At 47.7% G+C, this 18,028-nt stretch overlaps 1 long non-coding RNA gene across 1 annotated transcript; it reads left to right on the plus strand.

Moving 5' to 3' along the window:
- Window positions 1-28: 28 nt before the first annotated feature.
- On the plus strand, window positions 29-17,778 carry LOC138521247 (uncharacterized). Its single transcript, XR_011282987.1, has 2 exons — window positions 29-104; window positions 17,034-17,778. It is a non-coding gene; the product is annotated as an uncharacterized lncRNA (long non-coding RNA).
- The last annotated feature ends 250 nt before the right edge of the window (window positions 17,779-18,028 follow it).

Consider the following 18,028-nt stretch of genomic DNA (forward strand, 5'->3'; position numbering starts at 1 on the left):
AGGCGCCTTGACGTATGGGCGCTTTCCACGTAGGACGTCTACGTGCTTAGGGAGAGAATCATGGAGGAGGCAGGACGCTATGGTTGGCACGGACTGGTACCTAGGTGCGGGTCTTACTGTTTTAATTTTGGTTGAGGAAAAGCAGGTGTTTGTGTGTCTGGGTGTCTTCTTGGCTGTTAAGTAGTATCCGCCCCCCCCCACCCCTTACACAGTAGTGATTTGTGTGCGTGCAGCTCACGCCGAGGAGATTTCAGGGCATATGTTTTTTGGCTGCCAGAAAGTCGGATTTATGTACTTGGATGTTTTCCACCTCCAAATGGCAGTGGCGTTTAACTTTTGCTTTATTCCCGGGCTTTCTACAAAACGGTACAGTGTATACGCCACCTTTCTTCACCCATATCTGCGCAACACAGCTTTCACTGTTTGAACAACGATGAACTCGCCCAGTTGGAAATTAAGCCCCGTGTCTAGGGTGACCACATGTCCCGGTTTTCCCGGGACAGTTTGGGGAAATCCCCCGCTGTCCCGGAGTTTTTTGATTTCATAAACCCCGCCCAGGGTTTCCAACAAATGGTGGCTATGGTCCTGGTTTTTGCCGGGACCCGATTTCGAAATCCCAAAATTGGGTCCCGGCTCAACTCTTCCTGCGGAATCGGGGTGTTAAATGCTTTTCACGACCCCATTTCCTCCCCTGTCCCCTCTCTGCGATCTCCTTCAATGAGAGGAGTGCAGTGTTGCCAGGTCGGAAGGAAAAAATAAGCTGAATGCCCTTCCAAAACAAGCTGATCCCATCCAAATAAGCTGAAAAAACAAGCGTGCACCTAAAAAGTTGTGGAAAGGTCTCAAAAGTAAGAAACATAACACAGCAGGAAAAACATACATAAACAGAACACTGACATAGTGTGTTAGAACAACAATATTTTATTGCATGGTGACTAGAAGTCCCAGATTGCAAAATAATACAGGCCTGAAATACATTGTATTTTGAATTTGTATTTATTGTTTTATATAGCGCCTTAATCCAAGGCGCGGCGCTATATAATATTGTAACATGGCCAATTGGAAGCTGAAAAGAAACAATGCCTTCCTGAATATATCTCTCTGAGAAAATGTTGTATACAGATTCCAATAATCCTCTAACAGTCTTGCAAAAAAAGTTTTACAAAAATAAAGGATTTTAGTGGATAATGCGTCAGTACTAGCGATATCACCAAGATAATATTGCTATAGAGTGACGCTTGCTAAACTAAAACAATCCCCTTCTTTACATGTCAGTCTGCATGACAAAACTTTTAAAGTGCGTTTGCTTTTTGCATATGTTTAGGCATTTGGCATTGATGGGCCACCTGGTGGGAAAGTAACAATCCCATTAGTGCCAAACACCTAAGCATATGCAAAATACAGGGCTCACCCGAGAGCAAGACAAAGCAGCAATTGCCGTCAAGCGCTGCCAGCAGCCCAGTGCAGGACGCTCTGTGCGGCGTGCAATGGGCTTAACAGCAATATAAACAAGCCCAATTACACGTGCACAGACGGTCCAACAAGCGGACAAAAACCGTGACAAGCGACCTCCAAATATTATAAGCGACTTTGGGCAAAAACAAGCCCAAAGTCGCTTATAATAAGCGGACCTGGCAACACTGGAGGAGTGTGCCTGTGAGCACACCCCCTCCCTGCCTTCACAGCCAGCGACATAGAAGTAGGACTAAAGTTTTATTTGTATTTGCTTTAGTCCTATTTCTATGACCTGTCCCTTTTTTTTAAATGTTTTAATGTGGTCACCCTACCCATGTCGATCTCATTCATTTTTACTGCTGCATGCTTGCTTCTTTTTCTACATTGCTGCACGGGCTCACACGTCCTTGGGCTGCCGAGCCCTCCTAAACAGGTCTGCATGTTCATGTATACAATGTTATGTTAAAGGATATTTGTACCGCGCACTGTCAAGACCGAAGTGCTAGTATACAGTGAAAATGCAGACACCTACCTAGTCTTGCCAGCAGGACAACAATTAAGTATTTCGCCTTAAAACTAGCCGAACCGAACATGTTTTTGTTAATTAAAGGGTGAAAAGCTTAATTGCTAACTTGCTGGCACTGTTATTTGTTAACATATATTTTGATTGCTAGTTTGGAAGAGCCCTTATACCCTCCCCGGTCCCTAGGGGACGGTGTATGTGCGGGCTTGAATGGCAAAAACGTAATGTACTAAACAAACCACCTTTACAAAATCCCTGGTTACTTTTTAAACTGGTCCAATATCCATGTGCTTGCCGTGCCAATGTGTGGGACGTTGCTGTGTGTACGGTGCATATACAACTTGTATACATGACCGCACCTTCAGTGGGTATGAGCATATCATTCCAGTGCTTTACTGTGAAGGAAGGAGTCACACAGGCCTGGCGATACTCAAGATTTGACTCAGTCATCTGCTTAAGAACATTGCAGTGTCGGTTAGCCCCTGTGAGAATGTCTATCGTATATATTTTTATTTATGCATTTGTGTCAGCACACAAAGCCCTGAGGCATCTAGGCGCTACTTACAGAAAGTGCAAGTTAGACTGGTGAAGTGCAAGAATATGCATGTGGTTACAGAGGTAAAATGTGTTTGTACGCAGGCTGCCAACGTCTCATCTTGTGTTAGAATGGGCTACATTCGGCAGCATATGAATCAAATAGGTACGATTATGCCGATTGGCAAAGCCACACCTCATGGAGTGATGGGCAGCATCAATCCGGCTGCCACATAGTAGGGGCTCCGCAGGTAAGTGTGTAATTATTCAGTGAGCATGGTGAGAGGGTCTCAACCCACATGAAGGGCACGTCAAGGCACCCTAAAGCACACAAATAAAAAAGACTGCACAGGTGTGATAGCACCACGATTTGATTTTTAAAGCAGGCACTCTAAAGCACAAAAACAAAAAAGGTTGCGCTGGGGCGCTATGCTTGTAATTTTCAATACGTTGGCCAGGCTGCATGCCAGTGCACAGATGCCGGCTGGCATAGATTTCCCTTGTGTGAGGATTGTTGATGAGTGGCACGTGGTAAGTGTATGTGACTTTTGCAGCATCTTCAATATTGCTTAATTCTGAAGAAGGGTGCCAGGGGACGCAGTTTTGTTTGGCTGGCATGTAGGGAGGCCAAGTTTTTAAGAGTGTGGCGGCCTGTTTGAGCTGCTGTGTGATACGGCGTGCGCTGCACACACTGCCAGGTGTAGTCTCAGGTAAGGGATGGTTGAAATGGCCTGATAAATGCGCTCTTTGATTCCTGCTTCTGGTGGCACAAGGTGCTTTGGGCTTGGATGAACAATCGCAATGAATTTGCTTTTACTGTACAAAAGCTCCAAATTAGATTTGTTGTTTCTGTGCACAGGGCATGGTTGCAAATATTGGCCATCCAAGCTCTTAAGAAGGGAGAGAAAAAAGGCTTCTTTTATAACCAACAGTGGCCAGGTGCCCCCCATGTAGTTATTTATCTCAAACATCCCATTGCTTGCGGCCTGATCCTTGCTTTCACGTAAGTCATTGAAAACCAGGCAACTAGAAAAAGTAAAAACACAGAACGCCCTTCTCGGACTAGCATCCATTAACTGTCCAGCAACTGTAAGAGATTTGCATTAAAGGTGAGTCTCGACGCCTTGCCCCCCTCCCCCTTTTCCACCTCATTGAAGCTGGGGAAGATTGTTTGCAGTATATGCATGTGACAAACGCTGTCTGTATACCGCAACAACGTGGTGGATTTGCAGCGCAGAATCCTTTCCATCCACGTAACATGGTGGGTTTGGAAACTGGAGACGGCGGTCTAGTGTTTCAGGCTGTTGCAGACGAGTCGGAGACCACGCCCCCCGACTCGCACAACGTATATCCGGAAACTCGCAGCTCAGCCCGATGCGTTGCTACTCTCGCTCGAGACCAGCTATGTTTCTCTCCCGCTTTGGAAGTTCGTAACAGGACTGGTTCACTGCCATGTAAGCTACGTAGAGGAAAGGATTCCTCCAGTAGCGTTCTCTTATCTACCTGGCAAGCCCATAGAAAATACCCAAAGGGATTTCTTACGCATTCTATTATCTCCTCGGGAGGAGCCTACAAGACCAACTGGCCCGAACTGTTTCTATCTGGGGCCTCTGTGTCTCTCGCTATCACTACATCCCACGAGTACATAGTGGGGTACGCCATCTGCAATGTCCGAACCCCTCTTTCTGGAAATCAGGGAAAGCCCCGTTCAGATCTACTCCAATCCCTTTGCTTTTTCCGCTGCTCGTATCTTTCCTCTTTTTCTTATCTTTTCTCTTGTTCCACTGAATGTTCATAGCCGAAACCGGGCGAAGAAAGTCCCGGGAATCACTGAGGAAGCAGTAGTCCAGACCACATCCGGAGAGCTCATTTACCTCGCACCCCTGTGAGATTGGTCCCACAAGAGGTAGCAAGGTAGGTGTTTCCTAGTAGATGCTTGAGCCATGTTATGAACCTTGTGCTAACAACCATTACAGATAGCAACGCCCGAAAAAGAGAGTATTTGAATAGGCTCAGCAGACCTAGGTTACACCTAACTTTAAGATGGACCAACAAATCCAGCAGCTGATAGCTGCGGTATAGTCGTTGACTACGGAGGTACAGACCCTTAAGCAGGAAAATGCTGCATTATTACAAACCCAGCAGCAGGCAGCACAGCAAGCCGCACAACAGGCTGCTCAGCAAGCAACAGGAGGTCGGATCCCCCATTGTTCAGAGGTACCCCCTGGGGTGTTAACGGGAGATCAGTTTGATGGTAACCCACACCGGGTAAAGTAGTTCCTAGATGCATGTACAGTGCAGTTTGCATTTAAACATTTTTTTTTTCATAATGATTTGGACCGGGTAGGTTACATGATCTTCCAAATGTCAGGACCAGCCTTAGCCTGGGAAACCCCTTTGGTAACATCAAATAACCCAATTCTTCACTTGCATACTGCTTTTAGTAATAGCTTAAGAACTATGTTTGCTAGGCAGGAGATAAGGGTAGCCTCCCAGGAACACCTGCTAGATCTAAGGCAAGGAAACCAGGATATATTAACTTATGTCACAAAATTTAAACAGATGGCCAGTGAGACAACTTGGTCGGATGATGCCCAGGTTACACTATTCCAGAGAGGTCTTTCAGAAGAGCTGAGGGACGAGGTCTCTAGAGTACCTCGCCCATCATCATTGGTGGAATTAATTACTTTAGTCATGCGGATGGATTATCGCCTCAGGGAACGAAATAGTGAACGACGAAAAGGAAGAACGTCATTCCTTTTTTCTTCCCCCATCATCATCCACAAGTAGATCCAGTACGGAAGAACCCATGCAACTGGGGACAACAGCCTGAGGCCCATTATCCGTAGAGGAGCGTGCCCGGAGGAGAACCAATAACCTGTGCATGTATTGCGGGGCTAACACGCATTCGGTACAGGAGTGTCCGTTTGCTCCTCCTAGAAAGTCGGGAAACGCCAGCGCCCGGCCGTAGGAGGAACCACGGTCCGGGAACCTTCTACTGCATCAGGTTCCTCACATAAGTTACAGAATTCTATATGCTCCAATTCCCCTCAGACACATATGTTAGTTCTACAAATAACCTTAAGGTTCGGGGATAATATTCTTCCCGAAGTCTCGGCACTGGTGGACAGCGGGGCCGCTGGTAATTTGATTGATGATCAGTGGGCTAGACAGAAGAACACTCCCTGCTCAGCAAAAGCCGAAGCTATCCCCATGGAGAGTGTGGACGGGGGTGTCCCTTAATTTCCGGCCCGATTATGAGTCAAACTGATCCATTGATGATGTCTGTCTCCTTTCACCATGAAATAATTACGATGGACATTATCCGGGCTGCACATTATCCCATTATTTTAGGGCTACCGTGGTTACAAAGACATAACCCCTTTATTAATTGGAAGGCGGGATCTTTATTTTTGGGTTCAAAGTTCTCTGTGACTCATTGTATTAGTGGCCCAGAAAGAAACCTGGTTCCAGCGTATCTGTCTGATCGATGCACTCCGAGCACTACAATGCTCAACTGCGTATCTGGTCTCCCCAAGGAATACGAGAAGTATGCTGAAGTGTTTTCTACCTCGGAATATACTCACCTACCACCTCATCGTAGAGATGACTGCGCCATAGAGTTGATTCCCGAACAGCCCCTACCTTTTGGCAGTATGTACATTCTCTCCAACACTGAGAAGGAGGTGCCTCGAGAGTTTCTAAACACTCATTTGAAGAATGGGTTGATTACGGAATCCACATCTACGGCAGCTGCATCACTATTCTTTATTCCTAAAAAGAATACTACTGAGCTTAGACCCTGTATAGATTAGAGGGGTCTGAATAAAATCACCATTCCCGACAAGTATCCAATGGCTCTGATCCCTGATATTCTGGTAGCAGTCCAAGGAGCAAACATTTATACTAAATTGGATCTAAAAGGGGCCTATCACCTGAATAGGATCAGATGGGGATGAATGGAAGACTGCCTTTAGGACTCCATTTGGGCATTATCAATATCAAGTGATGCCTTTTTGACTCTCCAACGCCCCCGCAGTGTTTCAAAGGTTTATGGACCATCTCTTCTCAGATCTACTTCTCCATTCTGTCATCGTTTATCTAGATGATATTCTAGTATTTTCAAAAAACCTTCCAGAACACAAGTCCCATGTACAAGAAGTCCTTAGCAGATTGTGCCTCAATCATTTATATTGTAACCTGGAGAAATGCTCCATCTACCATTCCCAGGTGACATATCTAGGTTATATATTGTCAGCCCAAGGAATCTCTATGGACCCGGAGAAGGTCTCAGCAGTAAAGGACTGGCCAGTACCCACGACCTGTAAGGAGATTCAGAGATTCGTGGGATTCTCAAATTTCTACAGAAGATTTATTCCGAATTTTTCCACTCTTACTCAGCCACTGACTAACCTCCTCAAAAAAGGAGTTTCTTCTGTTTGGACAAGTAGCACTCAAAACTCATTTGAGGAACTCAAGAAGCGGTTTACAACTGCACCGATATTGAAGACCCCACATCAGAATCAGGGTTTTATCACTGAGATAGACGCTTCCCAATATGCTTTGGGAGGCGTTTTATTGCAGAAGGACGAACAAGATCAGGAACATCCGATAGCGTATTTATCTAAAACTCTATCCTCTTCCGAGTTGAATTATACTGTTCTGGAGAAAGAACTATTGGCAATAAAAAGAGCTTTCGAAGAGTGGAGACATCTGTTGTTAGGTGCCGCATTCCCAGTCGAAGTTAGGACAGATCACCACAACCTACGCATTCTGCAATATGCGCAAACCTGCAATAGCAGGCAGGCCCGGTGGGCCCATTTTTTCTCCCCTTTCCGGATTTCCTTTTCTTTCATTCCTGGGAAATACAATCTGCAGGCGGATGCTCTGTCTCGAAAAGACGCTACACCAGGGGTGCACTACTGATTTTGACAGAGGGACGAAAGTGCCTTACATGATGGCTATAGTGGGTTGAAAAATAAATGTGGGCGGGGCAGCAAGCGCAGCAGGCGTGGCGTGGCTGGAGGCATTTTCAACCCCCAACCTTTATTAAGCACATGGAAAAAGAATACGTTTTTGAGGTGTAACGATTTTTATTTGTATTTCAAACTTACATTTTGTACTACACATTTTCCATTGTTATCATTTATTTCTATTTAGCTATTGCATATTGTCTGTTTAATTAAATTATATTTATTTTATTGACCCTTTATTGGACATTCCGTTATTTTGGTCTGGTATACTTTGCTGTTTAGGATGCCCAAGAGGAGTATGGCCTTTGTTGAGTCAGGTTTCCACAAAAAGTGTGCCTCTTTTAGCTTTATTATTGGGTTCACTCTTGGAGTGCGACACTATGCCCCATGGCCCCCACCCCCCAACCAAACACTATGCCCCATGGCCCCACCCCTCAAAAAACACTATGCCCCATGTTGCCCACTTCTCAACCAAACACTATGCCCAATGGCCCCCACCCCTCAACCAAACATGCCTCATGGCTCCCATCCCTCAACCAAACCCTATGCCCCATGGCCCCCAACCAAACACTATGACCCATGGCCCCCACCCCTCAACCAAACACTATGCCCCATGGTGCCCACCCCTCAACCAACCACTATGCCCTATGGCCCCCACTCCCCAACCAAACACTATGCCCCATGGCCCCCTCACCCTCAAACACTATGCCCCATTTCCCTCACCCCCAACCAAACACTATGCCCCATGGCCCCCTGACCCCCAACCAAATGCTATGCCCCATGGCCCCCTCACCCCAACCAAACACTATGCCCCATGGCTCCCACCCCCAACCAAACACTATGCCCCATGGCCCCCTCACCCCCAACCCAACCCAACGCCCCATGGCCCACACCTGTCAACCAAACACTATGCCCCATGGCCCACACCCGTCAACCAAACACTATGCCTCATGGTGCCCACCCCTCAACCAACCACTATGCCCTATGGCCCCCACTCCCCAACCAAACACTATGCCCCATGGCCCCCTCACCCTCAAACACTATGCCCCATTTCCCTCACCCCCAACCAAACACTATGCCCCATGGCCCCCTGACCCCCAACCAAATACTATGCCCCCTGGCCCCCTCACCCCAACCAAACACTATGCCCATAGCTCCCACCCCCAACCAAACACTATGCCCCATGGCCCCCTCACCCCCAACCAAACACTATGCCCCATGGCCCCCTCACCCCCAACACTACGCCCCATGGCCCACACCCGTCAACCAAACACTATGCCTCATGGCTCCCACCCCTCAACCAAACACTATGCACCATGGCTCCTAACCCTCAACCAAACCCTATGCCCCATGGCCCCCAACCAAACACTATGCCTCATGGCTCCCACCCCCCAACCAAACACTATGCCCCATGGCTCCCAACCCTCAACCAAACCCTATGCCCCATGGCCCCCAACCAATCACTACGCCCCATGGCCCACACCTGTCAACCAAACACTATGCCCCATGGCCCACACCCGTCAACCAAACACTATGCCTCATGGTGCCCACCCCTCAACCAACCACTATGCCCTATGGCCCCCACTCCCCAACCAAACACTATGCCCCATGGCCCCCTCACCCTCAAACACTATGCCCCATTTCCCTCACCCCCAACCAAACACTATGCCCCATGGCCCCCTGACCCCCAACCAAATACTATGCCCCCTGGCCCCCTCACCCCAACCAAACACTATGCCCCATGGCTCCCACCCCCAACCAAACACTATGCCCCATGGCCCCCTCACCCCCAACCAAACACTATGCCCCATGGCCCCCTCACCCCCAACACTACGCCCCATGGCCCACACCCGTCAACCAAACACTATGCCTCATGGCTCCCACCCCTCAACCAAACACTATGCCCCATGGCTCCCAACCCTCAACCAAACCCTATGCCCCATGGCCCCCAACCAAACACTATGCCTCATGGCTCCAACCCCCTCAAGCAAACATTATACCCCATGACTCCCACCCCTCAACCAAACACTATGCCCCATGGCCCCCAACCAAACACTATGCCTCATGGCTCCCACCCCCCAACCAAACACTATGCCCCATGGCTCCCAACCCTCAACCAAACCCTATGCCCCATGGCCCCCAACCAATCACTACGCCCCATGGCCCACACCTGTCAACCAAACACTATGCCCCATGGCCCACACCCGTCAACCAAACACTATGCCTCATGGTGCCCACCCCTCAACCAACCACTATGCCCTATGGCCCCCACTCCCCAACCAAACACTATGCCCCATGGCCCCCTCACCCTCAAACACTATGCCCCATTTCCCTCACCCCCAACCAAACACTATGCCCCATGGCCCCCTGACCCCCAACCAAATACTATGCCCCCTGGCCCCCTCACCCCAACCAAACACTATGCCCCATGGCTCCCACCCCCAACCAAACACTATGCCCCATGGCCCCCTCACCCCCAACCAAACACTATGCCCCATGGCCCCCTCACCCCCAACACTACGCCCCATGGCCCACACCCGTCAACCAAACACTATGCCTCATGGCTCCCACCCCTCAACCAAACACTATGCCCCATGGCTCCCAACCCTCAACCAAACCCTATGCCCCATGGCCCCCAACCAAACACTATGCCTCATGGCTCCAACCCCCTCAAGCAAACATTATACCCCATGACTCCCACCCCTCAACCAAACACTATGCCCCAGGACACCCACCCCTCATGCAAACACTATGCCCCCCACCCCTCATGCAAACGCTATGCCCCAAGACACCCACCCACAAGCAAACCCTATGCCTCAAGGCCCCCACCACTCAACCAAACACCATGGCCCCAACCAAACACTATGCCCCATACCACCAAGCATGCACCATGCATACATACTCGTACAGACCCGAACCCTCACCCCAACTCAGCACACAAACTCACAAGCATACACCAATATACTATGCACCCATACAGACCCGAACGCCCACCCCCCAACTCAGCACTCAAACTCACAAGCATACACCAATACACTATGTACCCATACAGACCCGAACCCCCACCCCCCAACTCAGCACACAAACCCACAAGCATACACCAATACACTAGGCACCCATACAGACCCGAACTCCCACCCCTCAACTCAGCACTCACTCACAAGCATACACCAATACACAATGCACCCATACAGACCCGAACCCCCACCCCCCAACTCAGCACACAAACTCACAAGCATACACCATGCACCCATACAGACCCGAACCCCCCAACTCAACACACAAACCCACAAGCATACACCAATACACTATGCACCCCTACCGACCCAAACTCACACCCCCAACTCAGCACTCAAACTCACAAGCATACACCAATACACTATGCACCCATACAGACCCGAAACCCCACCCCCCAACTCAGCACACAAACTCACAAGCATACACCATGCACCCATACAGACCCAAACCCCCCACCCTCAACTCAGCACACAGACTCACAAGCAAACACCATGCACCCATACAAACCCGAGCCCCCCAACTCAGCACACAAATCCACAAGCATGCACCGATACACTATGCACCCATACAGACCCGAACTCCCACCCCCCAACTCGGCACACAAACTTGCAAGCATACACCATGCACCCATACAAACCCGAGCCCCCCAACTCAGCACACAAACTCACAAGCATACACCATGCACTCATACAAACCCGAGCCCCCCAACTCAGCACACAAACCCAAGAGCATACACCAATACACTATGCACCCATACAGACCCAAACTCCTACCCCCCCCCCCAACTCGGCACACAAACCCAAGAGCATACACCAATACACCCCATACAGACCCCCACTCACTGTACAAACTCGCAAGCATACACCATGCATCCATACGGACCTGAACCCCTGCATCTCAACACACATTGCACTTGCACACAAACACATCCAGGCAGACCCGACACACCCCCCACCCCCGCATCTCAACACACACTGCACTTGCACACAAACACAAACATTCAGGCAGACCCGACACACACCCCACATCTCAACATACAAGCAGCACAAAGATCAGAGAGGCACACACACACACAGATCCCCCCTTCCAAAAAAAATCTGTACTTACCGGACGACGTGCTGGAAGGCAGGCTAGCTGGAACGCTGGGGAAGGTCTGGTACTACGGCCGGTGTGGGCGGGGCAAGGCGAAATGCCTTCCGGCATCAAGCCTTACTTGCCACGCCAGCCGTAGTGCTGGCCCTCCATTGGTGCAGCACACACTCACTACGTGGCTCATAGGAGCTGCGTGGTGCGTGCGCCCTGAGCCAATGAGGGCCAGTGTTTTGCCTGGCCCGGAAGACAACAAAGACTTTTCCCAATGGAGGGTGGCCGATGCTGCTTGCGGGCCGCCCTCCATTAGGAAAGCCTTCGTTGCTGGTGGGCCGGACAAAACGGCATGGCGGGCCGCAACTGGCCCGCGGGCCTTATGTTGTGCACCCATGCCCTACACCTTCCAGGCCTTTCAGATCTGAACCGATCTTCCCATGTCTGGCGCTGAAGTTAAACAAGCCTCCGGATTTCTTAAAACGTCTTGAAAAGCAATCAGGGGCTTCCGTGCTAAAGAAACTCTCTGAATCCCAATGGAAGACTCTTATAAAGAGGGACGATTGTTATTTCCATGGTCTCAGGCATACCTACCGACGAAGCTTCTACAGAAAGAGGTTCTTAAGTGGTGTCACAACTCTAAAACATCAGGACATCGTGGACGTACCACCACTCGCAAGTTAATCTCCCGTTACTTTTGGTGGCCATCTGTAAGAAGTGATGTTCATCAATATTTTGACTCTTGTCCCACTTGTCTTCAGACTGAGAGTCCCCAACACTTTCCTTTAGGGACTTTAGCAAAGAGGCCCTTACCTACTCGTCCATGGCAAATCATATTCACAGACTTTGTGGTGGATCTTCCTCCCTCGGGTGGGCATTCCGCCATTATGGTTACCATTGATACCTTCACGAAAATGGCACATTTCGAACCACTTGAGGGGCTTCCTTCTGCTGCTCAGATGGCCAGAACGTTTATCTCCAAGGTAATTACGCGCCATGGGTTACCTGAGATCATCATTTCAGATAGGGGGTCGCAGTACACTTCACGGTATTGGAAACGTGTGTAAAATTCTGGGGATCACTAGTGCTTTAAGTTCTGGCTGTCATCCACAGACAAATGGCCAGACCGAGAGGCTCAACCAAACCCTGGAAGGTTATTTGAGGATTTATATCTCGGCTGCGCAAGATAACTGGTCAGAATTGTTACCAATGGCAGGATTTGCCTACAATAACTCTACCATTCTACAATAAAGACCTCACAATTTTTTGCACATATGGATTCCATCCGACCTCTTTTCCCAAGAATAAACATTCTGATGTCAAATTCCCAGATGTGGATCATTTTATGGCACAAATACATCAGGGGCACTAATCTGCAACAAAGGCCCTCAAGAACTCCCAAGAAAGAGCAAAGAGATTTGCTGATCGCCGACATACTCCTACTCCCATCATCAAATCTGGGGGTTTGGATATGGTTATCTTCTCGGTTTCTCCCTAGACATCTCCGACCCTCAAAACTATCCGCAAGATACATGGGTCCATTCCGTGTTTTGGCCGCCATCGGAGCAGCAGCTTTCAAACTCAAACTTCCAAAAACATGGTCTCGGATTCATCCAGTTTTCCACGTATCCCAGCTAAAACCGGATACACAGAGTACATTTCATCCGCGCATCTCCTCACGTCGTCCTCCTCCTCATTTGGAGCAGAATACAAGGTTTTGGTTATTTGTGACTCCCGATTTCACCATGGAAGATTACAATACCTCATGGATTGGAAGGCATACTCCCCAGCCGACCGGACATGGGAATCGGAGGCTACAGTACATGCTCCTAAATTAGTGCAGTCTTATCATCAGAAACATCCGGGAAAGCCAGGAGGTGGTACCCTTAGAAGGGGGCATACTGTGACAAACGCTGTCTGGATACCGCAACAACGCGGTGGATTTGCAGCGCGGAATCCTTTCCATCCACGTAACATGGTGGGTTTGGAAACTGGAGACCGCGGTCTAGTGTTTCAGGCTGTTGCAGACGAGTCGGAGACCACGCCCCCCGACTCGCACAACGCATATCCGGAAACTCGGAGCTCAGCCCGATGCGTTGCTACTCTCGCTCAAGACCAGATACGCTTCTCTCCTGCCTTGGAAGTTCGTAATGGGACCGGTTCACTTCTGTGTAAGCTTCGCAGAGGAAAGGATTCCTCCGGTAGCATTCTCTTATCTACGTGGCAAGCCCATAGAAAATACCCAGAGGGATTTCTTACACATTCTATTATCTCCTCGGGAGGAGTCTACAAGACCAACCGGCCCGAACTGTTTCTATCTGGGGCCTCTCTGTCTCTCCCTATCACTACATCCCACGAGTACATAGTGGGGCATGCCATCTGCGACGTCCAGAGCCCCTCTTTCTGGAAATCAGGGTAAGCCTCGTTCAGATCTACCCCTATCCCTTTGCTTTTTCCTCTGCTCATATCTTTGCCCTCTTTTTCTTATCTTTTCTCTTGTTCCACTGAATGTTCATAGACGAAAACGGGCCGAAGAAAGTTCCGGGAATCACTGAGGAAGCAGTAGTCCAGACCACCTCCGGAGAGCTGCTTGCAGGAGACTTCGAACTCTAGCCGCTCTGCGCAGGGATGTTTCCCCTACGGGGGTTTTCCCTGGAGGTCTCACCACAGGCTGGTCTTTGTAGCACCGGTCTGTGGAGGGATTTCTAGATATTTCCTCATTTACCTCGCACCCCTGTGAGATTGGTCCCACAAGAGGTAGCAAGGTAGGTGTTTCCTAGTAGATGCTTGAGCCATGTTATGAACCTTGTGCTAACAACCATTACAATGCATCAGTTTTTAGATTTGTGAAAAATGTGTAGGACTGGTACTCTGTTCTCAAGTTAAATTCAAGGTCCAAGCACCCCTAAATAGTTTCAGTAAAGCTGCCCACCATGAAAAGTGAACGGTTTGGCATGCAAAGACTGTAATTTTGTATTGTAATGCTTTTGAATATCATTTTTTCACTGCTGGAAGTTACAGGTGTTATACCCATGAGGGCAGAGCAGTTGTATTGCTTTTTATGCCATTTATTTTAAAAAACATAGAGAGCTTGATTACCCTAGTTGATTTTTCCATTGCCTTTTCAGTTCACGGTAGGGCAAAGTTGTGCCAGCCTTGGCCGCGGGGACAGTTTTCTAATTCCATTGATGACTCGTGCTGTCCTCCATCTACTTTAGTTCATGTTCAACACTTTGGGAAAATCGCTACTTCAGTTAATAAATACAAATGTAATTTTCAGGGACTCGGACATGTCCCGTTATCTGTATTGGTTGATGAGGTTACCAGAGGGTTTTTATTGTCCCTTAAATGCGGTTAGTTTTTTCCAACCATTCTACCTCACCAGTTAATTGAAGATAGTGTGCCTGTAAACTTTATAACATATTTATTGAATGCTTGCCAGGGCTAGTTGTGATCACTGTCATTAATTTGAAAAGATATTTTTTATCATTGTTTATGATGCTCTGGAGTGAATGCTTTTCATGATGATGGTTGGGAGTCATTTTGAATCTTTTTTTGTCGCTAATGATCGGACCAGTTCATTCTCGTTCGTTGTTTTGAAGCTTGGAGCTATTTTCTTGCTTTTCTGGATTTTTGAGCAGCCTTGTGGAACAGAGGACTGGTGCAGTAGCAGAAGCTTTCTGACCTGGTCATGAAAGGGGTGCTCTTAATTACTTTGCTATTTGAAAGTGGGAGTTCACTTTATTCCCGTAAGGCAGTGGTCTTCAATACTTTTTATACTTATCCCCCTAATGCTGAGCCCCCCCAAGAGTAAAAATATGGTTGTGTGTCCTCCCGAAAAGCCACACATGCTTTTATTTTCTAAGTGCTTATATTTTCTATTAAAACAGTCACCATAAACCTGTTTTAAGGAACTTTGTGTTCCCCCTCCTCTGTGGTCATCCTTCGTGCCCCCCCTCAGGGGGACAGCACCCCAGTTTGAAGACCACTGCCTTAAGGCACCCTAGCTGCAGTATAGAGAGGCCCTCTATTCATGTGTGAGGCGATTCCTTCCTTTCCCCTTTCTGGTTCCACACAACTGTTCTACTGATCAGGCTGACCGCTTCCAAACCGTCGCCAAGTAGGGGACAATGCTCTTACTGGCTGCCCCTCTCTGGCTTTAACGCAGTTGCTTCTCCAATGTCCCCACAATGTTTCACATGAATAGGTCAGTGCCTTCCTCAGATAGGTGCACCCGACCCTCTAAGTAATAATTTTGCTTGTCTACGTGTATCGGGCTGTGGCGAATGTGTGAGAAAACCATGCCACTGATAAAATGTACCTATCGTTTGGTTGCCTTTTTTTCAGTATTTTCCACTGCTTGTCACTGCTGCGCTTTTTTCAGCTGTAGTGCATGCTTTATGGCATAGTAATGCTTATGGGGAGTTCTGAGGGGGGGCTTCTGGTTGACTCTTCTGGAGGATAGTGCTTGGCTCATATTAGCAAAGGCCTGCCTGCTAAGGTGTAATAATTACTTTTTGTTCCCCCAGCAAAGATCACTTTGGTTATGGATTCTGTCCCTGTATACCCTCCAATGTTGGTCCCTATAATTTCCTGTACATGTTGCTGTCCGCAAGCTGGTACTCTCCAAGGTTTTTACATTTAAGAAACTGAAACAGGTGCATGTCTTTGTGTCTTTTCTTGTTTAAAGAACACACACAAAATGACTCTGCAGGATTTTAGGTACAAGAGCTCTCCAGTTAAGAACGTATTGCCTCTCCAGAACACCCAACTCTAATTTTATTAGCGAGCTGATGGAACGAGTTGAAGCCCCAATGGATGAAAGTCTTGGAGGGAAGGTAGCTTCACTCACAAATAGGGACACTTCAGTCAGGAACATGTCCATAGCAAGCACACCATAAATTAATGGTTTTGGGTACAGAGAAGTTTCACAAATACTTGGAGCATACTAAATGTACTTGTTTTTTTCTTCTTTTAGGTAATAATTCAAATCATGGCACTCTTTAATGTGTTTTTCTTTGATTCTGACAATTCTCTGTGTATTAGAAAGGATTGGGAATTTAAGCCATTGGCAATTCCCGATGAGTTAATTGTGAATGGCTAATAGAGGGTCTCGATGAAAGTGGAAGGGAAATACATGAAGAAAATGATTTCAAAGCAGTAGTGTTTTTCCAGTCTCCAGGTAAGCAGTGTGTTTTTGTTTTATTTGTCCCTCTAATGAGACCGTAGTCCAGGTTAGACTGTGAGTGCAGCTAGACAGAGTTGTGGGTATCTTCATGGGGAGGGAGTGAAGTGCCAAGGAGTGCAAGATTGCGTAAAAATGAAACCAAGCCGGCGGATGGGATCGCACTTAAGGGGAGTTACCCAAGTGTACAGCTCAAGCAAAAAAGTCTGTTCTATTGATTCTCACATTTTGAAGTTTTGACTTGCCTTTTTCATATCCGCAGCCAAGAAACAGTGTATTAAGACACAGAAAACATTTAAAGAAATAATTAACACCTATTGTGGTGACGCAGAGGGACTAATTCAGAGATTAAAAAGAAAGGCAGAGGGGGAAAAGCAACTACTGGTGGAATCTGGCAATCGGGGAAGTGCTGGAAAACTTGTTGCGTGAACTACAAGAAGAAGATGCAGTGAGAAAACCCAAGAGAATTCTATTTTAAAAGCTGATGGGTGGAAACGGACTATTCTGATACTTCGTAATGGCTGTTCACAGTTAGGTTTTCCAGCTTTTGTGACCCTAAGTCTTATGGCAGGAATAGCTAGTGTTCTTTATTCCTCTTACATTCCTTCCTCAGAACCCGCCTCTGTTACTTCACCTGGGCGATTGAAAGACACAGCAATAAATCGTCAGATGTCTCTGTTTAATGTTGCAGTTCCCAAAGATGTACCTGCTCAACAACTACAAAATATTTCACTAGTCAATTGTCTGCTACAAAAGTTTTGTCGGACAGATCTAATTTGACAAGCTGAACTCTATCACTTGATCTTCTCAACAGTATGTCATTGTTACAGTATGACTGTCATGCAGGTTTATACAGTGAAGTGACAGCTACATGTTCCCACACACTTGCTCAATCATTCAGATTACGGTCTTTAAAAACAATGGAATTGGAACATCCCCACAAACTATTTTGAATGCTATGTCATCCTCTGCTACTAATTGATGTAATATACAATGTCCATCTTTAAGTTACTGATTACTGTGGTGAATCCATACATGTATAGATTCAGTGTTTATGGAACCAGACATGAGTATTGCTGTTTGAATCAACTGGGGAGCTCGTGTGTTTGAAGCTCACATGCTGCTGTGTGAAACTGAAGATGTAAGTGCTTTTGTGAGTAGAACTATATATATCTGATGAATTTGTAGGTTGGTGCAAACTTGTAAATGGTACATGTTTTTGTGCTAGTGTGTGTGATTTCTTGTGGGGTGAGCAAG

The sequence above is a fragment of the Ambystoma mexicanum genome, chromosome 13 (assembly GCF_040938575.1).
Source record: "Ambystoma mexicanum isolate Mex_15411 chromosome 13, UKY_AmexF1_1, whole genome shotgun sequence".
Classification (NCBI taxonomy): domain Eukaryota; kingdom Metazoa; phylum Chordata; class Amphibia; order Caudata; family Ambystomatidae; genus Ambystoma; species Ambystoma mexicanum.